At 40.5% G+C, this 27,046-nt stretch overlaps 1 protein-coding gene across 1 annotated transcript in view; it reads right to left on the bottom strand.

The window, feature by feature from the left end:
* The window catches only part of LOC119492137 (cadherin-22-like), a 191,801-nt gene extending 165,587 nt beyond the window's left edge, over positions 1-26,214 (bottom strand). The window contains exon 1 of the mRNA XM_037776526.1: positions 25,929-26,214. The gene's annotated coding sequence lies outside the window, so the exon portion shown is untranslated. The remainder of the gene's footprint in view (positions 1-25,928) is intronic.
* Positions 26,215-27,046: the final 832 nt, after the last annotated feature.

The raw sequence follows: 27,046 nt of genomic DNA, 5'->3' as shown, positions 1-27,046 counted from the left end.
TTGGAAATAGTTTGTTTTAATCATTTTGATCATTATTTTTGTTCAAAGGCTGGAACTAAAATGTGTGTTCTTTTTCACCTCGAGTCTTTAGTGTCTATGCCGCTTGAAAACACCAGAGGACAACGCGCTGAAGGTCATACAGTTGTCAAAACACACCATGTGTTTAGACACCAGTAAACACTGCAGCCTTTTTGTGGTCATTTGTCAAGAGCGGCTGTGGAGAATAACATCAAACAGCAAAAACACTCTCAAGCTTTTTGCAAATTAACCACATGAGAATTAGGCAAGTGTTTATATGTTGAATCCAGCTAGATGCATTAAGAAAAGAACACGAGCGTGAACACACACACGGACACATGCATGTGTGTGCGTACACACGGGAGAAAAAAAACTGTGTGTGTGTGTACGCACATTGTTTAAGACCCGTGGTGCATTTGAAGGAATGGAACAGTTTCATTGTCAGTCTGCCACTGTAAGCTGGATCATCATGTCATTTGGTGATTAGGCCTTTGTGGACTAACTGTTTCAGAAGCAGAGGCCTATACCCATGCATCCAGGGAACAGACCCCCCCACAACCCCCCTCGCCTCGCCTTGTCTTGCCAGTTGAAGTCTCTCCCGCCTCTTTCTTTTCAGGCTTGGCCAAGAGAGTGTTTAGAAAACAGTGTGTAGAAGTGTTCTGTTATCCCTGCACACCGCCTTGCGGGTTTGAAGATGCGTAATTTTCTCACAACAAGGGTTCCCATGATAGCTCTCTGCTTTGAGTAGCTATTAATGCCCTTTCTTGCTCAGTGGTTTGTCAAATGCATTAATCTGCAATGGATGGAAAGAGGCAGAGGAGAGCAGGAGTAGAAAAACAGGAAGGAAGAGGAGAGGCCACCACTGCAATCTGTTGTCTTGTTCTGTCTGTCTAAACACTGACCTATAGTCAAGGAAGACAAAATGGCTTGAAAATTACTTTCCCTGGTTCTGTGTAAGATAATTTCTCCCTCATCATTATCTAAATCTGCTTGAAAAAAAGAGCCACACTGCTTTCAACTTTGATTGGTACACTGATTGCTTTTTCTTTCTTTTTTTTCTCCCATCCTTTTGTGTTGCAGTTGCGGCTGCATATCTGCATATAGTATGAGAGCCTTTCAACACTTGGAAGAAAGTTTGAAATTAAAAGGCACTTTTTCTTGGCTGTGCCTTGTTGAAACTCTGCAAACTGCTGCATGAATATGATGCATATTATTGCATATTTATTAGATAGGTAATGCAGTGACAAGCTCAATGAAGTGACACTGCAGATTTGATGAAACATTGAGTGCCCCTGGCTATCTTCCCAAACAAAGCTCCAGAAAATACGTGCTAAAAGGCTTACAGATTTGACAAGACAGAACAGTCAAATCAGGACAAGTTCCCTTGATGAATCAAGTTTTTACTTACTGCCTTGTAAGTATAAAGCAAGCAAATTGTAACAATCTTTCTGCAATAATTTACAAAATATGACATCTTAAAAGGTACAGTGTGTAGGATTCGCTGGCATCTAATGGTGTGGTTGCAGATTGCAACCAACTGAGTTACCTCTTCGCTCACTCCTCCCTTTCCAAGACTGAAGTAACGTGAGCTTCCGAGTGCAACACCGTGGTAAAACCCTTCGCCTCACTCAGAGACCATCCTTACCATAACAACACTACTTTAGGAGCAACGGAAGTCGGACGGCGGCTGGCGGTACCACGGTTTTGCACTCTGCGGCTCACGTTACCACAGTTTCACAAGCGTGTCAGAGAACTACGGTGGCCGTCAGGTAACGTAAAAACACTAAAAGCTCTCTCTAGAGCCAGTGTTTGGTTTGTCCGTTCTGGGCTACTGTAGAAACATGGCGGAGCAACATGACGGACTCCGTGAAGAGGACCTGCTCCCTATGTAGATATGAAGGGCTCATTCTAAAGCTAACAAAAACACAACAATTCTTAGTTTCAGGTGATTATACACTAATGAAAACATAGTTATGAATATTATTTTCCATTTATGTTAATAGATCCCCGAAATGTAACACAATGTTCCTTTAAATACACACTATATCCACAGCACTCGTTGTTTTATGCTTCTGTTTGAATCACTTCCCCGTGCTTCGACTACTGACTGCAACGTCAAATGATGTAGAAACAAGCTAATGGTTATCTAATGAGCAAATCCAGGAAATTTGACTTAGATTAGCAATGTTGTGAGATCAAAAGGAAATGCTACACATTACTGAAGAGTTTTCAGTGAGAACAGGAGGGCTACCCATGGGATGTGTCGAGCTGAAGGAGATAAAGACGCAGCCCACAAACTCAACATCTCTGTGGGTAATTACAAGGGACTTCAGGGGCTCTTTGTCTGCGGGAAATGAGTTGTGCGTCATGTACGAACGCAGTAAAACAGTCTCTGGATTCATTAGATTCCATATCTAGGCAGAGAATAATAAAGCAATATTAATGTAAGTTTTGCCATGCCCATGCTTTCCACTGATTTCATATAATTACTCGAGGAAAACCGAGACATGCACAAACAAGGCGGTAATGACCTGTTACATTGGGGGCACAAGTTATCAAGGGAAAATTTATCTAAAGGGCATTTGCTAGCAGGGCTCAGTAACTACAAGAGCAGGGAATTAATTCAAAGAAGATGGCCTATCTTGATTTACAGTTTGTTTTTCTTATTTCATGTAACCATCAAACCCCTTTACTCTACATGGCAAACATACAGATATGTTTGCCATTGTGCACAAGCATGTTTAATGAGATATGCGTTCAAAGGATATTTGTGCAAGCAAGACTTGCTCTCTTCTCATCATGACAGCGCTGAAGGTGATTTTAACTCGTACTAATGCCGGTGTATATACAAGGCGATCAATCCCTTGTTGGGTATTTAGCGCTCGGCTTCAATACAGTGTCACCTTCTGGCTCGGGGGCTGAATGGAGCCTTACTACTAACTCCCCTGCATAGCAATGACACAGAGAGGACACCAGCGAGGGTCTCGCTGATTTCCCTTACATCATTTTTAACATCCACTCTGAAGGCTTGCTGATCCTTCGGTGTAGTCACTGAAAACTCTTCCTCCAAACTCTACGCCTTTACACACACACGTACAAAATTTTAACCTTCTCACATCTCATTTCCAGCAGTGTAGTATTATTCATAGACTCCAGCTTTTTTTTCAGGTCCGACTGAGAGATTGAGATCTTTGATTCAGACAAAGAAGACAGAGGGTTAATTTAAATCCACGTCAGTACACGTGCAGACACGATGCATATGCCGCACATTAAACGTTTCGGAGTTTAGCAAAGCGCAACTAGAATATCAAAACATTCAGTTGATAAGATATTACCATTACATTACTCAATTGAATTTCAAAGTGAAAGGTGATGTATAGTTTATCAGCACTCGACAGAAGTTGTTGTGCAAGGTGATCCACTAACAAAAGCTTGTGTATTCCATTATGTAAATCCAGCATGAGCCCTTATGATTAGACTCATAGTGACATCAGAATGTAAAAGAGAGAAACAGCAGTGTTGACAAAAGAAATACAGAAAGAGCATGCAAAGGCAAAAGAGAGGGGTTGTTGTAGCTGCTACGGTGCTGACAGCTTTCAAGCAAGAGCCAGTGGAGGAAGAAGAGGGGCCATTCCCATTTTTTTTTCCTCTTCACCCCTCCTTCCTTTCCTTTCTGATCTGACCCTCACCGTCACCTCCACTAGTCCTTTCCACCCTCCCCCACCCCCACCTTTACCTGAGCCTCGCATTTCCCAGGGGGCATTAAACTCACTGGCCCTGTTTGATTTAGGCAGGTCGGGTGTCAGTGTTCGCTACAAGCCCATGGTGAACCATGAATAATGGATCTGCCACGGGTCTGAGTCCCCCTGGGACTCCCAGCTGCCCCTCCTCCCCTCACTCCTGCTGTGACTGGAATAGTCAATGTCCCATTAACAACCAATGATTCATAAAGGTTCGCACTGCCAGCGCACGAGAAACAGGAAATGTGAAAGAGATTTTGCTAATGGAAGACAGATAATGGAGCCATGCATTTTACTTACGATTGTATTCATCAAAAAAGGAAAATGAGAGAATGACTAGAAATATTCACATTAAGGCCATTAGATATATGGCTTTGTTGAAGGAGGCAAAGAAGAAACTTTTTTTTCTCTCTCATGGTAAACATCTGGGCACTGGGCTTCAAAGAGGAACCAAACAGAACAGCCAACGTTTGGTGTGCTAATTTACAAAGCACCATTTCTAAGCTTTTTGATGTAGATGTCTTATGTTGTCCTATAAGTAATGAAAAAAGTGATTGCATGAAGGATTTCGAGACTTCCAGCTTCATCGTTATCCAGGTCATTCAACTCAAAAGTTCTGCCTCAAGCTTCAAAAGTCCCTGTAGCTTGTTTACATAATCTGTTGTTGATCCTGTTCCTCAAAGTTCTGCCGTTTCCTGAACAAATTTGTCAGAGCTCTGCATTTACAATGCATTGTGTGAGTTATATGATTCATGGTGAAGACAGTTTCATCTGCAAAAATGTAGGGTTGATCAGCACTTGAAATTTAGGATGTCAACAGCTGTCATTACACGCAACCATTACGCACGGCTATGAATATATTAAATAATCAATAATTAAAATCACATGAACATGTAAACCATCATCGCAGTGATATCTCAGTCATCATTATTAGGATGATAAATGATTAATGTCTAGCGCTCATATTAAAACAGACTTTACAAATGGCTTCACAATTAAGAATAAAATGGAACGATTGATACTATTTTAAATTTTATATGAGATATGTTCAAAGTGTGTTTATGTAAATTTCTACCACTGCATACCAATCAGAAACAGGTTTGCATTTTTGAGACAATTTTTTTTCATATTGAGACCACCTTAACAGCCCACCTTAAGCGAGCCTGAGCCACAGTTCACAGCTTCACTGTTATCTTCGTACTCGCCGTCAATCCGTCACACACACACACTCCCTCGCTCTCTCTCTCTGTCTGTACTGTACCGCACATCGACACTCGCTAACGTTAAGCACACAACCTACCAACTGAGTTATTCCTTAAAGGAGTTTGCTACTTGTATAACACATTTTAGTTTAAAAAACATCTTAAAAATACAGAATTCCCCAATGCTTAGGCCTCATGTGGAGTCAAAGCCAGGCTTGCAATCCACTGGCGGAAATCCTGCATTTGAGGCCACAAATAGGCCTAACAGTAACAGAATATTGATTCATATTTGATCAGCGCTGCCTAGTTTGACTGTTTGATAGGAGTTCTTGAATTTCGCAAGCAGTGATTGACAGCTGCTCGGCTCTGATTGGTTGTTTTTGCTCAGGTGCGGTGAAATCTTGCAAATGCTATTAGAAGCACAACTGGAGGCAGAGGAACATGATTTTTTTTTCCCACAGATTATCTTTCTTATGCACTACTGTCAGTATACAGTGACAGTTTTATAAAATAACTTTTTTATCATATTTGCTCAAAGTTGCCGACTGCAGCTTTAACAAAAATTTAGAAACAGTGCTTTGAATTGAAAGATTGTGGGCATGATATTAGGTAGAAGTAAAATTAATTTAAATAAATAAACCAAATTAATACATTTGTTGAGCAAAATCTACAACAATGCAAGGCTCCATAGTAGATTCCATGACTCTTGAAAGTCATTCATATAAATGCACCACTTACAATAGACATCATACTGAACTAACACTTCCACTTGGACCCAACAGATTATCCTCAAAATCAACATGATCAATCTCATCATGGACAGGAATGTTTACTATGACGTCTTCCACTAATCCGCTGCAGCTATAGCAGCCTGCAGGTGACATTTACTGTACACTCCACTTTGTCATTTCACCTCCAACTCCCTTACTCTCCATTTTCATCAGTCCATTTTTCTCCCCATCTGCCACCCCCGACCTCTTACATGTTGAAACATGACCAGAAAGAACCAGGGGACAGTTCCTCCATCACACTGCTGCTGATGACTTCCTTTTCCCCATAGCTGCAAAACTGATGGAACAGAAATCTATATTTCTAATTTCCAGATAGGTGAGAATGAATTTAACCATCTGTTGTGGTGAACAGTTGGAGGCTGTTTCAATATTTGTTACATGTTTGCCTCTTTAGTATGCTGCTGGCTTCAGTACAATCAGGTCTGGGAAGCCCAGCGTGTTAGGATAGAAGGCAGAAAGGCTGGCAAAATGTTTTCATGGGGATACAATACAAACTCACACATTCACAAAGGAGCAGGTCACAGAGCCTACCTGATCATCAGTGCATTATTACCACTCTAAGCAAACAAAAATGACCCCAAGTTGCTCTGGGGTTCTATCTTGTTTGCAATGGTGAGCATATTCAAAGGACTATGACAGGTGCATGCATCATTCAGACTGACAAACCAGTCGCTGTGGACACCAAAACCTTTCAGGCATCACAAAGACCCAGGTGCACACACACACACAGAGGGCTTCATTGTTTTTGCATCAAACATTCTCACACACAAACATACATACAGAGTTGAGAATACATTACTGAGTCTTTATATTAATCCTGCAATCCCCCATAAGTATGCAGGTAGGAGGGCAAAGACTGGTATAGCTGGAACCTCTCTGTCAAATCACATCCCCACTAGTAACAGTGCAATGGATGAGTATGGGGGATAATAGGCAAACATTATACTTCTTCACTCTAGAGCTTGAGCTTGGGAACCAATTCAGACAAATATGCTCTTTGAAGTCGATGTAAGTCAGAGTAGGTGGCCAATACAATTTTGAATTCAGTTGATTAAAGAGGAGGGTATCACTTCTAATTCAAATGAGTGTTTCAACAAAGAGCATTGGGTTTTTCTGTTAGGGCCAAAGGTCCGGTTGACAACATTTCATTGAAAGGCATCTCATATTTCCCAACCATAATGACCATTTTAAAGCTGGTCCAGGAGGAGCCAACAACACCGGTGTTGCATCCGAGATTGCATACTGTGTGAATAAACAGTAATATGTATCTTTTCGGACGCATGGAACTGTAATTACCATCCTGAGAGTCTCCTTGCCAGTTGGAGATGCATAACTATGGTAACCCGTACCAACCTCATGTGACCAAAACGATTTGTGAGAATCATAAAGGTCTGTACTTATTTCAAAAACTATATTACGCCGATAGCAAAAATACATTTTATACTTACACTTAAATTGAAGCATTACTGATGTTACAGAGCTCTCTGCCATTGTCTGTTATGATTGTTGCCATTACTACTGCATTGCATTGTGGGATATTTATGCCATCATAGTGTCCAGTGTATGCATACTGTAATATTTCACAGAAATAGTATACAACTAGAAGTGCACTCGGAGAGCGCAGACCTCCGCCAAGGCAGGTTTCATGTACGTCGCTGCCCTTCACCCCCCCGGATCACCCCCAAAAGTGAATGGATTGTTCATTGTACCCCTCCAAACATTCCATCACGGACTTTTGGAGTTATCCTCCAAACGGACAAACCAACAAACCACCAAGCCAACAAACCAACAAACCAACGCCGGTGAAAACATAACCTCCTTCCTAGGCCTTCAGCCTTGGTGGAGGTAATTAGCATACTAATGGTTTCAAACTAAGGTTTCGGACATACTAGAAAATCTCACATAATGTTTTAGCGTACTAAATAGCATGTTAGTATAGAATTATGAACGCAACCCAGGAAACACATAAAACCAGCACATACATGGCACAGCATGTTAGCACAACATAGAAGGAACTGGGAGTCAAAACCCTTTTTTTCTATTAAAAACGACAACTTAATGCGTGCTGTCTGCTTTCAATTACTGTACTCACAGACAGGAAACAGCATCGTTTGACAGTCAAGTGCTTTGTCCAGTTGAGCAAGGAGCCTATAGAATGAGATTCAGCAAGGAATATGAGTTAGCTCTGCTTTTCTTAACACTAAACAAATGAAAAAAGCGTAGCTAGTTGCAACACCTATTAACCATGTTTTGCTAATAAATGACTTATAAATATTATAGCAGTGTGGCTGCATTACTATAAAAACAAATCTGATGGCTGAACTGCAGACTGGATGGTTGAAATACTCAGATGAAAAAGTGGACTGGACAGCTAATAGACTGACAGGGTAGTTTGTAACCTCACCTTTCTATTCCTGCCTTTTCAATGTCGTAATTGGCTGGATAAGCAAACTGACTGGCTGAGAAAGTGACTGGCTGGGTGTAAAATTAGCTGCTGTAAGATTGCGGGGCATGCTAAACTACAACCCGTCATGAGGAATGAAGGCCAGACAGTTAATGCTTTGGTGCCAAATGTTCTTATCAATACAAGCTAAAGGAGCCCCGAGTATAATTGCCCTGTTTATCAGTTCTATTACAGGCCTTCCAGAGGCATCAAGCGAGGGCAATAAATACACAGGTACTGTAGAGTTACAGTGTAATACCCCATCTCACTTGATAGATCTCTAATAAACAGTTCATCCCTCACAAAAAAGAATTATGCTATCTATTTCAATGGCTTCTAGAGTGCAACATCGCCCATACCAAAGCAATCACCAGGACAGCATGATACACGCCGCTGTCAAAATCATTATTTATACCTCTTAGTTGTTTGAGGCGAATTTCACTGTTATATTTAACATTTAGGGCCTATGTGTTATATAAATGACAAGTCTTTACCTACACTTGCCAGTGATGAAATTACATGAATAATTTAAGGGAAAGTGATTCTGATAGCAAAAGAGCTATGTCAAATGAAATGTTTATTAGGTAATTTTCTTTACTGAAAACAGATGAAATATTAGCAGTTACGTGGCTCACTGTGTGTACGGGTGTTGTGTAGTGGAGAGTCAACATTCAGTACTTCAAATAAGACATTTTAGCAAATAATAAGTAATGCACAGATAGCAAAGGATTCTGATTCAATATTTACATCAGCCTGTCATTGCTTTACGCTCAGTGGCAAACTCAACATTGTTACTGAGAAGGGCTGCAACAAAAACTTAGCACAAATGTTTTCAACAACTATATGATCCATAATTAGTGTTTAAGGTAAAACTGTCTTTATAAAAATATGTCTACGCCAATTATGTAAATATGGTTGCACCACAGGCCAAAAAACATTAATGGTTTCATTATAATGTGGATAAACAATATCTGCTCTCAACTGATTGATAGTATTGGTCGGAACAACAAACATCACCCAAATAACCTCTGCTAACTAGCAGCTGTTAGCAGCTAACACTATGGTAGCTACTTCCATCATCTATTTAATCTTAGAAACATACTACTACATTGTTAGAAGATATTTAGGTTACATTAGGTTAGAGAAGAACTTGCTCAGCAGCAAACTGCTCTCTTATTCCTGTTGGCACTGGTTGCTGTGATTTATGTTTGACTCAGCAGCACTAACAGCTGGCTGCAGCCGACTGCTGTCTAGCAGTTATAGTTCTTGCTATAGGTCGACTGTCTAGCAAAGACTAGTCTGGCTAGCTGATATGAGAGCTCAGGAGTGAAGCTGTGTGACGTGCGGGACTTGATAATTCATGTTGTGAGCTTTGTAGAGTTCTGTGCCTCTGTGATTAAAATGACAGTATTTTCCTCGGAGTGGTAATTTTTCCCGCTAATCTCCAGATTTCACAGTGATATAGCTAGCTACAGCTCAAATGTTTTTTTTCTCAGGTGTTTCAGTGTGGGAAATCTCCTTCACACATTACGCTTAATTTGTATAATGGAACCTGGCAACCCAGTCTGGAGCATGCGTTGTCTAAAGACCCCTGTCTGACACACTGAAAACGGATACAGTGGAGCCCGTGGTATTCAAGCCCTAGCCCGACCCCAGCTCGACAAAGTTTGCACTTTTTCAGCCCATAATCGGCACTAATCACTTTAATAAGCTCTCATGCTCCCTGATGCGCCCAAAAAAAAAACACACGCTGAGGCGCTGAGGCGTTTATGGGCTCAATGAATGGAGAGAAGTTAAATGAGTCCTGCACTTTGACCTTTTGTAATGTAAAGTTGAGATGTTGACTTTTGATGATCGCTTTTTTGTTATCTTATTTAATTTTACTGCAGTGAGCTATGAATTTAAGACTAATTAAAAGTATTTTTACTTCTTTGTATTTATTGGATTCATCTGTCTCTAGTCATCCTATGTAGGGGCATGGGCATTGAGGGTAGGCCATTTGCTAATACCCCAGAACATTTCACCCTTTTTCACAGCCTAATGTTGGCAGGTATGTACACCTATGTTTTTAGTTGTTGTCTTTTTTACAGAAACACAGATCTGAAAATATATCCATATCCAAGTTAAAATATCAAATGTGTGTGTTCTGTATCTTTGAGCAATCTTTTGGACCTTTTTTCATTTTAGAAAAGAAAGAAAGCTATCAATGGTTTGATTGGCTAAAGAAGCTACAACTGAATCCCGCCAAGGTCTCTCTTTTCTGACGCGATAAAGAAAAACATTGCAGAGGATGAACTTATTTCGACACCGAGTGTCATTGTAGGAGTGACAGAGAAAATAGCTTAGAAACTGAGAGCTTAGTGATTGAAAAGAGAGGAGATGATAAAGTGAAGAGGACCACGGCCACGATTAATATCATTTGCCGGTAAATCCAGGTTTCGCTGGTTTTCCAATCACAGATGAAGCTCGGAGCCAAAGCGTTGCTGTGATCTGGGACGCCTTCAAAATCCCCTAGCTCAGAAGTATTGTTATGTCTCTTGGGTATTATCTTACAAAGCCCATTATGCTGCAGAAACAAAAGAGGAGACACAGGCCCAGAACTGTAGTAACTCCAGTGTGCTCGCAAACATACACACACACACGACACACATTGAGACATGCACGCATCATGGTTTAATCTTTACAAAGATATGTATCATCAGTACAAATCCCAGCGCGTCCCCCGGATTACTGATATGTGCGCATGCAGCTGTGCACCATTAAAAACAGATGTGACATCTTCATATCATAAATTCTCTGAGACAGATAATGTGAGTACAGCAAATTCAGCAATGTGTAAACAATGCATAAAAACGCCCAAACACTTACACCACATAACCCGCTGGAGCTTGTAATTTCTTGTGGATGTTCAGTGAATTAAGCCGGTGCAGTCATCATCACTGGTGCCGTCGGAGGCATATGCACTTGCTCATTCGGATGTGAGCGTGGTCTCCCATAATTTGGTTAAATGAGCACTCATGTTGCAATATAAATACACGCGCTGTGTACAAAATTGCAGATCATGCTGCTGTTCTGCAATTAAGATTTAACTGCTAGTCGCAGGCACCAACTGTGGTGAGAAGGAAGTCGCTCGCGTCTCTAATTTACAGCCGAACACCGTCCAGTTCAAGAGGCCGTTTGAGAGTATGACATGCAATTCTTTAATGTAGAGAGCTTTTCAGAAATCACCTTATATAAATACAGTTGTACATGGAGTACTAAAGACTACTGAGGCTCCCAGTGAGGGAGTACATTCCTGCTCAAAATGACACAACCGCGGCAACTGTTCAAAGATATTTCAAATCAGACTGCCACGAATCCTCATCTAAAAGCTCAACTTATCTATGTTTTAGAGTCTAGTCAACATGTGAAAAGAGCCTCGGCTCACTGGAGACCAGGGAACTTTCCAAAACCGTCTTGGCAGATCTGCTTTGTAACCTTACTAACTTTGTTGGCTGAGCCTCTGAGAGACTTAAGGTTTTTTGTAGGATTGCAAATCTGGGAAGGAACATACTCTTGAGGGTGTCATGCAGCACATGATCCAATCTGATGCTGATATTGTTGTCTGTCTTTTCCTTCGCTCTGGGTTGCTTTTAAAGCTTCGAAGAATACTTGTACTGATTCACAGTGTGGGTGACCTTGAGGCTTACAATGTCTTTTCATTTTAATTTTCTCAGCAGGTTTATATTAGTTGCATGGGAGTAGTCAACCTGCAAAGTTAGCCACCCTGATTATCACCCCTCATTTTGTTTATTATGATGACTAAAACACACAATATGCTGTATTCTTTATCACGTTAATCATGTGTTTTCTCCCTTTTACTTTCCGCCTGTCCCTAATTGCACTTTTTTTTTCTTTTATTTGCACATTTTTAACAGTTGGCAGCTCCAGGGTCTGAAAAGTGAAGCCAATGCTGAAATGCCTTTAACTTGCATTCTTTCTAATAGCCAGCAGGGGGCGACTCCTCTGGTTGCAAAAAGAAGACTGATTGTATAGAAGTCTATGAGAAAATGAGCCTACTTCTCACTTGATTTATTACCTCAGTAAACATTGTAAACATGAGTTCTCAATCACTAGTTTCAAGTCTTCTTCAATACAGCATGATGTTCATTTAGTAAATTATTGTCCCATTTAGAGTAAAATAGACCATACAGCAGGGTATGCTTTAGGGCGAAGCTACCTTGTGATTGACAGGTCGTTTTCAGTTCATGAAAGTTAATTGTAACACTTTCTCCTAAAAATGTCTTATTCAGCGTTCGGTCGTACTTAGCTCCATCCTCTCGTGTCACTTGTGGTTGCAAAAAAACAATATGGCGACGGCCAGAAACAAAGATGGCAGCGTCCAAAATGGCGAACTCCGGGCTTCAAAACCGTAGTCCACAAACCAATGGGTGACGTCAAGGTGGCTACTTTGACTTCTTATATACAGTCTATGGTTTTTAGAGATGTTTTTTAGACGAGGTAAGGTAAGACAAAGTACAAGAAAGTAAAAAGGCAATTGTTCCTGTGTATGGCTCCCCGGAGCAGCTGGTGTTGGTGTTTGAACCTCTCCAGCGCTATATCTACACTAAAATGTGTAATGTTCTTTCAATTGAAAATTGGGTTCTTAGCATACTTTTTTTCTAATAGTGCAGACAGTCCCAAAGCAAGTACTAATGGGGAGATTAGGAATATATTAAACAGTCTACCAAACCCACACAAAAAGCACACAGTCTTTCTCACCATTTTCCCGTGTTACCCCGTTCTCCTTCTCATTCATCGCCTCTCTTCCTTCTTTATTATTCTGTGAACAATCCAGTTAGTTGAATGGATAAATTAGTTGGTTTATTCCCTATTTCATGCTGTCTTATACTTAAACAACATATTGCACTTCTTCCTTTTTTCTGCCTGGTAAAAACATTCCAGATTCTTATTTATGTCCTGTATAAATAGTAAAATAAGTAACTTTAATGTGAGTTTCACAAGGTGGCTTTCATATACATTCTTTACAGCTGAACTGCTCATCATACTGTTAGTATTATGTATTTGGCATGGTGACAGGAATACTAAATAGGGAAGGAAAATATCAGGTTATAGTGCACTTTAGATCTTTGATTTATCCAGCATATAACATCAGTGATATTCTCATCAGAAAAAAGCAGCATATTGTCTGATACCTGATGAGTTGAATGTATGCCATTTAATGAACATGAACCCCACTACCCTTTGTTAAGTGCCAATTTATTATCCTGCTCACATGTTTTTGCAATTTCCTGTGAGATGAAAATTTACATGATAAATTCAATCAAATAAATTATTTTAGGGTATTTTAGGGTTCACTGTATTACTGTAGATGAGAAAGAACATGTGGCAGCATGGTCAACAACAGAGATGACTTAAAACATCAGACCCCATTTAATCAAATGGTGACAATACAAATGCAAGGTCAGAATTCACATCAAAATGCCAGTTTCTCATCATAAAAATAAGCTCATTAAAAAAGTTTCACATGTGTACCAGCTCTTCCTACATTAAATACTAATGGATAAAACCGTTTGCAGTTTGTTAACAGATGTTTATATACATTTGGTTAATATTAACCTATGACATTGTAATCATGCGCGACATATAGACATGATATTTTGATAATTCATTAAAACATATATATAAAGAAGCAGTTTTGATACAACAGGACGCAAATACCAAACATCTTCTGAATCGTATCTTTTGAATAAACACATTTATCTTGTGGATACTGTATTTGGGGGATACTCTGAGTCAACGATTAAAATATACATTTTGGTTGGAAATGGGGAATGTGGCCATGGTCTGCCATGATTAACAGGAATATTTTTTTTGCTTCTGTTGAAATTTATTGATCAGTTTAGCGTGAATAAACAAATTGAAAAACTAGAAATGCTTGCTACTGTATTCAGCTGATCTTAAAATGCTAACATTGCTTTGACATTTTTTGGTTACATTTTGTGTGTTAAGAGCTGATTTAGTTTGTCCAGAGAGCGTGGCTGCAAGTACACACACAAAGCTGGTGAGACCTTTAAATTTTAAGTTGAGAAAGTCAGAAGCAGGAGGAAAACCAGCAGTGGTTGAATAGAAGAAGAAATTATGGGCCATGCTCTTTCACCGGGCCTTAAATTGGACAGTGGAATAAACCTAAATACGTCATCACTATGACTCAACATGGCACCTCAGTGGTCATTAAGCAGACAAATGATGGTCTCGGAGCAGAGCTGAGGCGCTTCGAAATGTTGCAGGTTGTTGCAAAAGAAAGAAGCACAAACATCCTCCATCCATTTTCCATCCAGGTTACACCGGAGCGTATCCCAGCATGCATTGGGCTACCAGATAAGGACAGAAAAACACGTGTATACCTACAGGGAACTTCACAATATGTAATCTGGATGTCTTTGGACTGTGGAAACCCACTAGCACATGGAGAGAACATGTAAACTCCAACTTCTCTTGATGTAAGGCCACAATTCTAACCTCTGACCCACTGTGAACCACAGATACAGACAGAGGAATCATCAAATGGCATATGAATAACACACCAATTTCTTAAGTCATGTGTGTTCAGGCCTTTACACACCGGGGGCTTGACGAAATACCGGCCTATGGATATTAGGGCTTTTATTGTGAAATGTTAGAACAGAAGGAGTGGATCTGGTCTGTGCTGCCTTATTCAAGGTTGAAAGTTTGCCATCTTGGTTCGGACTACAGAAGCTCCATGCTGTTGTTTTATAATCCTTATAAATATAGGCGCAACTCTGCCCGTTCCGCACAACGTGATTGGTTGAAACCTTTATTTGCGGTGCAAAAGCTCAGAAAAATGTCCTTGCTCTGAAATAAATGATGTTGCTTTTTTTGCCACGTAATATTTATATAGTATAATATATATGACAAAAACAACTGTTTGAAAAAAAATATTGATATACGAATTGTTGTTGTCCGTGTTTTCGCCGTACCTATTAGGGGTCGCCTTGGGGTCATTGATCCGCACATCGATGATTGACTGGATGCCCTTCCTGACGCGGAGATACATGTTTTTGGTGGTGGGAGGAAACCGGAGAACCCAGAGGAAACCCACGCAAACACGGGGAGAACATTGATCTCCACACAGAAAGGCCCTGCCCAGACCTTGTATATAGGCCTTTGAAAATATGCATTTTTTGCACTACGCATGTCATTTCACATCACAGCAATAAACACTCAGAGAAAGTGCTCCGGAAGTCAGGCGATGTAGTAAATTATATAGAGTGAGAGAGTATGTGTCAGGCAGAGGTCAGAGTGGATGGGTGGGTAAAACAAACACAAGACAAAATGTCCCATAATACACATCAATTTCCATTAATTTCCTTTAATTTTGTTGACTTTTCAGTCAGCTCATGTAGCATTGATTTTTCACACAGCCACTCCAGACACCAAACGTTCACAGCACAATTAGAGCATGCAGATACCATTGAATAAGTGATATTTGAGTTTTAGACAAGTTTCTCATTGTCTGCTTCCAAGGGAGCCATGAGGATTATGTCAAAGTTTCACGACTTCTTAACAATACAGCTTTTTTTCACACCCTCTTGGGTACATGTCTGGGGGAATTCGGTTCCATTATGAGCCATTGTGGAGATTAAGCTTTTCCTATTGAAAGGAAAAAATGAGTTATAACTCAGCATTATCAGCTATTTGTCTGGGATGTTGAGCTGCAGGCTTTGTTGTCCAGCACAGACAGCTCAGCTGATGGATTCCTGACCATAATCTGTGATGTAGGGTGATAACTCAAGCAGACTGACCCCAGTGCGTGTTGGTACCTTCACACAGAGAAGCCTGAAGGGCTGCCGCAGGGTAAAGGGCTCTACAAATGATTACTCTTTATTAAAAAAATATGTACAGTGTGCCTTCTAAAGGCAGTAAATAATATTTATTTGAAGTTCAAATTGGTTGAGCAATGCATGCTAAAGTTCCTAAATGTTTACCCAAGAGAAGAAACTTTTGAATGTTTCAGCATGGAGGCTGTACTCTTAATGCGTCTGATGTATCTGTGTATGTATATGTATATGCACGTATCTGTGAGCATGTCGGTGTGTGTGTGTGTGTAAGCAAAAGCTAAGACCGTTGGTTAAGACTGTACAACTATCCCCAGGAGTGTGCTCTCAATACATAATTCAGCAAAGCTTAAACATTTTCATCCTTTTTTTGGGTGTTTGTGTATGTGTGCTAGTGGGTGGCAGTTAAGAGGGAAAGAGCATTAAGGAGTATTTTATGAAACCATGCCATGCTCTCATACTGAAACTATTCAATCATCCGCCCCCTTTCCCACAGAGAGAAACTCCACCGCACAATCAAACTTGTAATTTTTGCATCACATCACCCTTTGCAAGGGGCTCATTTTCTAATGCCAGACAGAGATTTGCTCCAACGGCTTCGGTATCGCTTTAACAACAATTATTTAAGGATGCCGTTTCCATTATGCCTCTGCAAGGTGCCAAAAGCATCACGTTGGAAAACAACTTAGTTCCACTCCCAGGGAGTCCCTAAAAGGGCTATAATAAGAGTTATTACTTTGCCCGGAGGAAGTGATATCCTCGCAGACCACAGGCACATTTCCTAAAGCTGCCACTTACCACACACCTGCTGTTCTCTGTCAGTCCAGATACAATGGAACCGTTAGAACAGTGCAAGAGTTAGTGTAATATTGTAACTCTACATTATGCAAATACTTCTTATAATGTTACCAGTAGTATTCATCATCTCCCGTTTTCAAAGCTGTAGAGCAGAAAGGAGGAAAAGAGCCACAATTGCAGTCTATAGAACAATTGCTATATTATGACATTTATATAAATCAATCAATGCTGTAACAAATATATGCCGCTATACAATATATTTCACTTTACATCAATGACTTATGACATTACGACTTCTATAAGCGTTTACTCATTATTTTTTTTTAATTGGCACGTATTAGGCGCTCTGACAAACCACACAAAGAAAACATTACTTTATGTTACTGCAATCAGTTCCATGTTACACACCAAACGCCATTACGCCAGAGCTATTCATTAGCCACAAGATTAAAGTCCTGCCAGAGTGAGATGAGAGTGAGAAAGAGCAAGAGAGAGAGAGAGAGAGAGAGAGAGAGAGAGAGAGAGAGAGAGAGAAAGCGATAGAAGAGAGACAAAGACAAAGAAAAGTATCCAAAGCCTGTATTAGCCACTCGCAGGAGCCAGCTGTCTGTTGCTAGGCTGCATTACCAGACACTGAATGAAAAGCTTCGGGAGCCTAATTTTGACAAAATTATACAAATTCTGCATCGACGTCTGCTCATTCATCCATTGTCTTATCCGTTCATTCCTACTCAGGGTCACAAGGTGCTGGAGCCTGTCCCAGCGTAGATTGCTACAGAAGGCTGGAAAACACCCTTGACAAGTTGCCAGTTCACAGATGGACTGACATAGATAGGCACTCACTGCGCTCGCATTCACATCTATGGATGTTCTGTAGTCTCTAATCAACCTAACATGCATGGATTTGAACTATGGCAGTTTAACTGGGGCAGCTGGAGGAAACCCAGGAGTGTGGATTGCTCTGGCTCTGAGCACCACTTCTGACTACTGAGCCACATTGCTCATGCAGGCTGTTCTCATACACCATTCGTATAGCTATACCTACTAAAATGAATGCACAGTGATTTGTATATACACAACAAAATCAATCTGTATGTAATTGTGGGCTGCATGGTGGCACAGTGGTTAGCACTGTTGCCTCACAGCAAGAGGGTCACAGGTAAGGTTGATTAGGTTAATTGTTAACTCTAAATTGCCCGTAGGTGTGAATGTGAGCGTGGATGGTTGTCTCTTTGTGTCAGCCCTGTGAGAGTCTGGCGACCCAATGTCAGCGGGATCGGCTCCAGCCCCCCTGCGACCCTGAATAGGATAAGCGGTTACAGATGATGGATGGATGGATGTAATTGTGAAACAGGAAGTATAAAGAGCGAGAAACGCAGCGTAGGGTGGAAGTCGGGGACGATGGGTTGGTCAAAGAACACTGGACTTTGACTCAGGAGGCCGGTGTTTGTATCCCATGTAAAACCAGAAGTCAATGTTGATTCATTTGTCACCTAACTTCTGTACTTAAGTTACGGCACTTCTGGTGTTATTTTAACCCAAACTGCGATCTTTTCCTAAACCAAAGTCATTTTGTTGCCTAAACCTAACTAAGTTGATCTTTTTTCCAAACCTAAGTAGTTTTATTTTGAAAAGACTGTAGTAGAAATTGACACATGCATCACGTGTTGCTGGACATTCGTAGGAAAACGCATTAAAAAGAGGAATAACTTTTTTTTTTTTAAAGTTAACTTTTAGATTCGTCACATACAGGTACATACATGACATTTGACCTCTGCATTCAACCCATCCTAAGGAGCAGTGAGCTGCTTGGGTTAAGTGTCTCCCAAGGACACTTCGACACGTAGACAGTTGGAACCAGATATCAAACTGCCAGCTTTGCGGTTGAGAGACGACTAGCTATACAGGCCCCCCCATTTCTTAAGAAATCATACAAACCATTGTATGAGGATACGTTGCAATGCTGCACTTTTGTTTATACTACATGAATTTAAAACAATTGCTCACACGGGAAACATTTGGATACAGAAATTACAGAAAATGCTCAATTATACTCAGTATTCATAAGATATTAGTTTATTTTCAGTCACAAAGGCAAAAGATCCAGAATTCATGCCACGTTATCTTTTGAAAACAATTCAGCTTTAAACTTACTGAACCAAATTAACTCATTAAATAGGCTTATTATAATAATGAAGTGTTACATGGTCTAGTTTGCAAGGCAACGACTACAGAGAGAGTAAGAGAGAGAGATGCCTTTTTTTCTATTATGGCTGTACCTGTGCCGCTTTGTAGGTCTTTGAAACTGACAGCCCGTCATAAATCTAATTTCAGGGACACTCATTGTCAATGAACATCTTCAGTCTGCAAAAATGTCACCTTATACTGCCAGTAGATAATCGGATATGAGACAAGAGCTGAAAAAACACGAGCTTCCCCTGTCAAACAGAATGAAACTCATATTTACCGGCATCGCAGTCACTCGCCAAGCAGAGGATGAAATCAACTACTATTGAGCGTAGACTGTTTACTTATTAAAATGACCCCAAAGCCTCCTCTCACACTGGGTTGCATGCATAAATCTGAGGAGAGCAAACAAAACAATATGATAATAACTTATTCTTCTTCACATCACCTCTAATCCTTTGTGCATTTTAATCTCTTGCAAACAAAAAAAATCCCCTCACGTCCGTGTGTGCAAACGTGTGCGTGCTTGTGTGCATGTGTGTGTGGCGAAACGCTGCGTTTGTGCGACTGAATACACATCAAATATTTCAGCCTTAAAAAAAACGTGGATGACTTTCCCTACCTTGGCAGCCTTCATCCCTCCAAAGCTGACACTGATGCAGAAATACACCACCGCATAAGCTCTGCCAGTGGGGTTATGCCAGACTCCGAGGAAGAGTCTATGTGAACCGTGACATCCAGGTGAAGAACTGCCTGTTTACAAAGCAGTTGTTCTTCCCACTCCGGTGCAAGAGGCACAAACCTGGACCGGCAGAGCGGCTACATGACTATACCTGGAACCCGTCGCTAGAGATGGAAGCCTGCCTCCAGGAAATCATGCACATTAGGCTCAATGATACAGGAACATACAGCAGCATACTAGGAGAACTGGACATGAAATACCTTTCTTTAGTGTGTTGTGCAATCCCAATGGCTTATCATCCTATCCTAAAGCAAATCCTGTTATTCTTAGCTATGTACAAGGAGTGCAGGATTCTGAATCACAGGAAACGTTGGATCAGATCATGATTTTAAAACACCGTGAACATTCACGTAACGTATGTGGGATCTCAAATCACCGATGCATGCTTAACTACCATGCTAAGAGTGAACACAGTTAGAATCATGATGCTTTTTTAATATAAATAGACATCCTTTCTTTTTTTCATGTCAGTGCAGATATGGAAATACACGTCCATATATCAGCAACTGCAGTAGTCTGCCTGCCTACAAGTCCATACTCCAATTCACTGTCCGAGAGCCCTTTGGTTTATTTAATTTACTGCAACATTTGAAAGCATGTATTCAGATTTTGTTTGAACTCTCCATTCAGTAGTGCTCCTTTCTTTAGCTTCAAATGACTCTATCCCATACGTATCAGCAGATTTTACTGCATCATTATGACAGCAGCTGTCTGAATCTTGTTAGTGTCCATTTTCTCCTCTTGTTGCTTCATTCTTAGTTGGTTTGGTTTGGTAGGGAATGATAGTATTATGGTACTTGTAACCTTTTAAAAATGTGAATCGAACCAGTTCAAGGTCCTCACTGTTTTCTTGGTTTTAAAAAATGAAGAAACCGTAGAGCTGCTTTCAAATGTAAATAACATCATCAGATACTCACTAACATGCCGCATGAACATAACAAATATGGTAGGAATTTAGTATCTGTCTAACTGGACTGAAAAATAACTGAATTTGTCTATGACTTACTGTAGCTGATATAGAGTCAGACGACAATTTTTATATCACTGTATCCTAAATATGAAGCCAGACTATGTGTCATGATAAGACTTTTTAGGCTTTCCACATGTCATTTATGTGCCACATTATTTTTTCACATCATTTAAAGCCACGTCATTACCGTCAAACGGACGTGGTTATGTTTAGGCAAAAAAAAATTACGATAGCGGCCGCAGTTAGGTTTAGCCAACAAAACTACTTCATTATTTTTAGGGAAAACATCATGGTTTGGATTAAAATAACTGTATAAACTAAGTAAAATACGCATGTAAACAACGTAACACAAGTACGGAAAACACGTCACAAACGTCACTAATATAACTTTAACATAACTTGACAACACTTTGGGACACAAACACCTGTCTCTTGGTTGAAAGTTCTGTGTTTGTTGGACCCATCCACCTCCCTTCCTTTCCGCCAAGAGCAGTCTTTCTCACTTTTTATGCTACATCATTAGCTCTGAGCGTAGCATATTTACACGGATGCGTTTGCATTGCAGTCAGCAGGCCTACAGAGTACATGGCATACACATGATACACCTAAAACAACAAAGGCATTTTTATTGCAAACAAAATTATTAAAAAAAATACTTTATCATTCATAGGCCATTTGGTGAGACCGGGCTGCCTTATTAGTTCCAGTACGTTATTTCCTGTCAAAACATAACAACTTTTTCTCTTTTTTTTTTTTTTTACACGTCTGTTTGTGTACAGATCAAACAAATTATATATCATTTGTAATTTATTTGGCTGTTCCCCCCTGCTTCCAGTCTGTACACTAGGCTAAGCTAAGTTTCTTGCCTACTGGCTCTAGCTTCAAATTTAGCGTACGGACATGAAAGTGAGATCAGTCGCCTCTCGGCAAGAAAGCAAACATACGATTATCTCCAAAAATGTGTCAATATTCTTTTTGAATTGAATGATGATGTTCTCATACACTACTCATAGCTATACCTACTCAAAGTAATGCACTGTAATTCGTATATATCCCACAAATTAAATTTGTATGTAATCCACATAATGGTGAACCAGGAAGTATAAAGATCGACAAACGCTGCGTAGAGAGGAGGCCGGGGTGAATGGGCAGGTAAAAAAACCTGGATTTTCGCCCAGGAGACCGATGTTCATACCCCATGTGAAACCAGAAGTCAATGTTGAATTATTTGTCACGTAACTTCCGTACTTAAGTTACGCCACTTCCAGTGCTTTTTTTTTTTAACTAAAACCACAACCTTTTCCTAACCAAGTAGTTTTATTTCCTAAACCTAACCAAGTTGCTTCCTTTGAAGAGGGAGTGTATTTTGAAAAGACTGTTTGCATGTAATGAGCGGAAATTGACACATGTTGCTGGACATTCGTGTGAAAACCCAAACAATTAGGAATACTTTTTTGTAACCCTTGTTTGAGGATACATTGAAACATGACGATTGATAATTTGAACTGCATAGCAGACCCCAAGAACGAGTTCTAGCTTCTAGCTTGCTCAGACACAGGCTCACAGCAATGTAACCTCTAACACTGCTGCAACAATGACAAAAAAAAACTGTATTAGAAGCCTGTTTCATCACAAGTAAAAAGCATCAAACAAACTACCGGAGTGTCCTCAGAAAAGCCACAGTCCTCCAAAATTGTTGGATCAAAGTGTTGCCTGTAACCCTCTCCTTGAAATTAGGTGCAAACAGGGCTGGAAAATCCACCATGGAGCCTGTCCTCACAGCCCTCAGCTCTCTATCTCCTCCTACCCAGCGATTCCATCACAGAGCTCAAGAGTTAATGCGGTTGATGCAGTCCCTGCCCGGAGGGGGTAATGAAGTGACTAAGGGCTGACCGGCCCTGACCGGTGACAAGACAGCAGGTGTGAGCGGTCAGGAGTGTGACTGTGAAAATGTGTGTGTGTTTGAGATAGAGAGAGAGAGAGTGTGTACACTAAGCTGGCTGAGAATGAACCAGGCACCCTAACCACAGGTCCAGATCAATTAGTTGGCCTAATCGGTCCCCTCTCTGTCAGCCATAAATACCCCCTGGTTTACCCCTGTATCTGTCATCTTTACTGCCACACCGCTATCATCTATCAGCCTCTCTCTTTTTTTCTTTCTCTTTCTCCTTTTCTCTCTCTCTCTCTCTCTCTCTCTCTCCTTTTTTTTCTTGCTCTCCCTCCGTCTATCCGAGCCATCTCTTCTCCTTTTCTTTACACACTACGGTTATGCTCCAGCTTGGTAAACGGTAATCAATGTCTCACAACGGTGGACTGCTTCATCTAAACGATTTTTCAGGAGGGGTGTGTGTGTGTGGGAGAGAGAAAGAGAGGAGAGACAGAGTGACAGATAGAACTTTTACTGTATGCACACACACACACATTAGTATTAACAAAGTTTTGCATGTAAAAGCTTCTATGTGTGTGTATCTATGATTTGTGTGGGTATCTGTGTGTGTGTGTGTGCGGAAAATGTGTGAAAATGCCTGCCTGGAATTGGCACTGACTCCAGAAGCTCACAGTAATGCATTCACTTTTGGTACATAAATCACAATCAGCCCATTCTGCCATCTGGGTTACTGCTACATGGCCCTTGTAATGTACACCCTGGTTAGACCACCGGCTGAATAAATGAGTCTAGGATACAAAGCAGATACGTGTCTGTAATGGACAGTAAGGCGGCAAATGTATTCCCCCTCTTTTTTTTTTCTGGCAGAGAATATATGATATATTATATTCCGTATCAGCTACCAGTTAAGAGATGTGTATGCGTGCACATATGTGTGTCTGTGCGTATCTGCCAATCAGATGATCTTAAAAAAAATGTTATAGAGCCTCATAACAAAAAACACAATGCTTACTGTGACTGCAGTTCAGATGGGTTTAGTAAATAAAGAAGATATATCAGTAAAAGACCACAACCACCACATTCTGAGGCATTTACACAATGGTATAAATATTTGTTTCAGCATGGCATAAATCTAAAAAGCACCCTGAATAATGTTAAATATAATGACTGAATACTTTACTTTTTTTAATTGTTCAATTTTAAACTGTTCTGGAAGATCTTTAGATATTTTTTTACTTCACAAAAAAACAATACAGTTTACTGAATGGAAATCATCCTAAGTTGTTTCATTAGATTGATTACATTGCTTATCAGACCTGAAGTTTTGCTGATCTCGACGCCAACCAATTTTCATCCCGTATTGTAACATGCAATAATCTATTTTCACAAACACAGGGTCAGTAAAGGTCACGGTCCTCAGCCAGAGGTCCGGCCTCTTTGACAGATTCCTGTACAGATCAGCATCTAATTGGAAAATTAAAGCGATTGATTGGCTATTGGGACTAGAGGCATTTCTCTCACTTTCACAAACACCAATTAGCTCAGGATAAATGATATACTGAGGCGGTCTCACAAACAAACACAGTTACCCATGTACACACACACGTACGTACGTGCCGATACACACGGTCAAGAACACCCTGAAGGAGTAAACTTGAGCATTTCTAACCTCAGCCAAGGTCACTTGGTAATATCTAAGCTCAAAGTGTACCGTAACCCCACGGTCACAAATCATATTCTACAATATGAAGCGCATACATACAAGTCCTGCTGTCGGGGAATAGGCTGTATTTCATCCAGATACCACAGAAATGAAGTGTCTGCCTGCCTTAACGCAAAACAAATATGAAGTTGGGATGGAATGAAATTAATCTTTCTTGTGTGTTGTGATGTATGTATGACAGTACAGCGTCTTTTGAGATTGCAGAAAAGCTAAATCACGACACAATGAAGCTTTTTCTCTCTAATGAGCTGCCATTCGTCCGTCCCATCAGTGACTGTATATATGAGTTAGACAAACGACATTGCAGTAAATTTAAATGTCATCATGTCTACAAATAATTTGCGCAGTTTGTTTATATAAATCAACTTAAAAAAGAAATGGAAGGCAACAAATCACAATGAACAGCTTGTGGATTGGGAAGGAGAGAATTCAAACCGGAAAAGCATATTGCACAAAATTTGGATCATGTCCAGCAAAAATGCATTTTAAACAAACAGGATATAAATAGCTGCTGCTGATGCTAATTTGATCTGTGGTTATCCATTAGATCCACGTGGAGATTAAAAATGATTAAAATATTAAATATAAGTAGGTAATTGATGGTGGTATGAATATGTGCACAGTAGTGATGAACATAATTAAAAAAAAAGGAAAAATAAGGTTATTATTTGCAACCTTTATTCTCTTTAATCTACAACAATTGTAGGATTATCACAAAGCCGGATAAACAGGATTTCAATGTATTGTTTCCTGATAAAAAAAAATTGTTTTGATGGTATAGTGTGCTTTTTTAAGTCTGCATACATTCATTCAACAGCATGTCTTTTTTAGTGCACAGTGGCACACATCCAACTTCCCCCAAATGCATCCTGTTGGCGCATCAAGTGGCTGCAGTCCTCAGAAACGCATCCCACTGTGCAGTCACATTACACCCCTGTAATTTCATTTAGGGAAAGTCTGCAGTGATGTTGCGATAATAATTCGGCTGGCACTGCATATATACAAACACTATATATATATATATATATATATACTCTTGATCACAGCCGAAATGCATGCATGCGCACTGCCCAATCTTACTGTGGAGATTTCACTGAAATGTTGCCCATTGAATAAATGCAATGCGATGCAATTATCAACATGCAGACACATCACAGCTTGTGCAACCCGTCAGACACCATGTCCCACTTAAACCTGTTACAATTAGCAGAAATCATTTAATATGATCGGAATCACGAGCCGTTCTCGTGCGCAAACGCTCATTAAACCCTCCGTTAATTGTGTTCCAAGTGGCAACAAGTTAGGCGGTGATGTTCAGCCTTTAAGTCAAGATAAAAAAAAGGTTCAATGAAATGCAAAAAAGGTAGTACCATTCCTCTTCCTTAATACACACACACAACTCAGTGTGTGTGCATTTATTTCTAGTGCAGCTTGCACACAAAACTCCTATACAGTGCCCTGTTAAAAAGGCATCATGCAAGTCCGGTGGAGTTGCATGTTGCAAGAACCAAGAAGCCACGGCACAATGAACTTTCCTATTAAATTAAACCCCCCTACAAAGTCCTACCTTTTGTTATCGTAGCAGCAGGAAACAAAATGCCTTGACAAGTTGCAGTGTGGGATGCTGGTGGTGGTGGTGACGGCTATAGATTCAACTTCCTCCCCGGAATGAAAGGTGTACGATCCTCTGTGTGATAATAAACCAGAGGGATGGATGGAGAGACGCTCTCTGAGCTGTGCGCCCTTCTTGTCTGTCTGCCACCGCGCTGCGCGTCTGTAGAGTCTCTCCGTTCAGAGAGGAGAGAGGAAGCGCATTCAGAGGGAGACGGCCGCTTACGGCACGGCACGGCACGGCACGGCACGGTGTGGAAAGCCCCTGGTGGTGATGGAGGGAACTATACAGATGATGAAGAAGTGGAGGAGAGAGAGAGAGAGAGAGAAGCAGCATGGTGATCATCGGAGCCACCAATAGAAATAAAAAGTAATCCAGTCAACAGACTAAAAGGGACTGTGTGCATTTGTTTGTGTCTTCTGAAAGAAACACAAAACAGAGAGTGCTGAAACACACAACTGAATCCTTAAGTTTCAGAGCTAAAGGGCAGAAAAAAAAAAAAGTTGCCGCAATTGCATCTTTTACCTTTATTTACTCAGGGGGAGGTTCACTGAGAGCAATGCTCTCAGTCTCAGGAACGCCCTGATCACATTCAAACAGTTACACTTTCACACCTGGAAGCTTCCCAGTACAACCACATTCTGATCTGCTGGCCACTGAGCAGCTCCACTGGAGCGGTTTGGGTTAAGTGCCTTGCTCAAGGGCACCTCAGTGGTGATGAGGGAGGGGCAAGTGCTGCTTTTTTCACTTTCCCCACCCAGACTTATCCTGCCGGTTCGGGGATTTAACCGGCGACCCTCCAGTCTCAAGTTCACTTCTCTAACCTTTAGGCCACCACTGCCTTGTTTTAAAATGTATTATTCAATTGTATTCCTTAACTCCATAACTGTACTCCTCAGTCAAGTCTCCACCAAAGTGTGGATTGTTATTGTCTGTGCAGTGTATGCAAATAGTTCAATCATTGATTAGCGTTTACATTACCAAGCAACTGTGAATAAAAAACAAAAATCTGGACCTCTCTCTATAGGTTCCATGGTTAAAGAGGAGGTCGTGTTGCTCTGGCTCTATCTATT

The sequence above is a fragment of the Sebastes umbrosus genome, chromosome 1 (assembly GCF_015220745.1).
Source record: "Sebastes umbrosus isolate fSebUmb1 chromosome 1, fSebUmb1.pri, whole genome shotgun sequence".
NCBI classification, from domain to species: Eukaryota; Metazoa; Chordata; class Actinopteri; order Perciformes; family Sebastidae; genus Sebastes; species Sebastes umbrosus.
The sequence above is the reverse complement of the archived record's forward strand: the minus strand, read 5'-3'. Positions and strand labels throughout refer to the sequence as shown.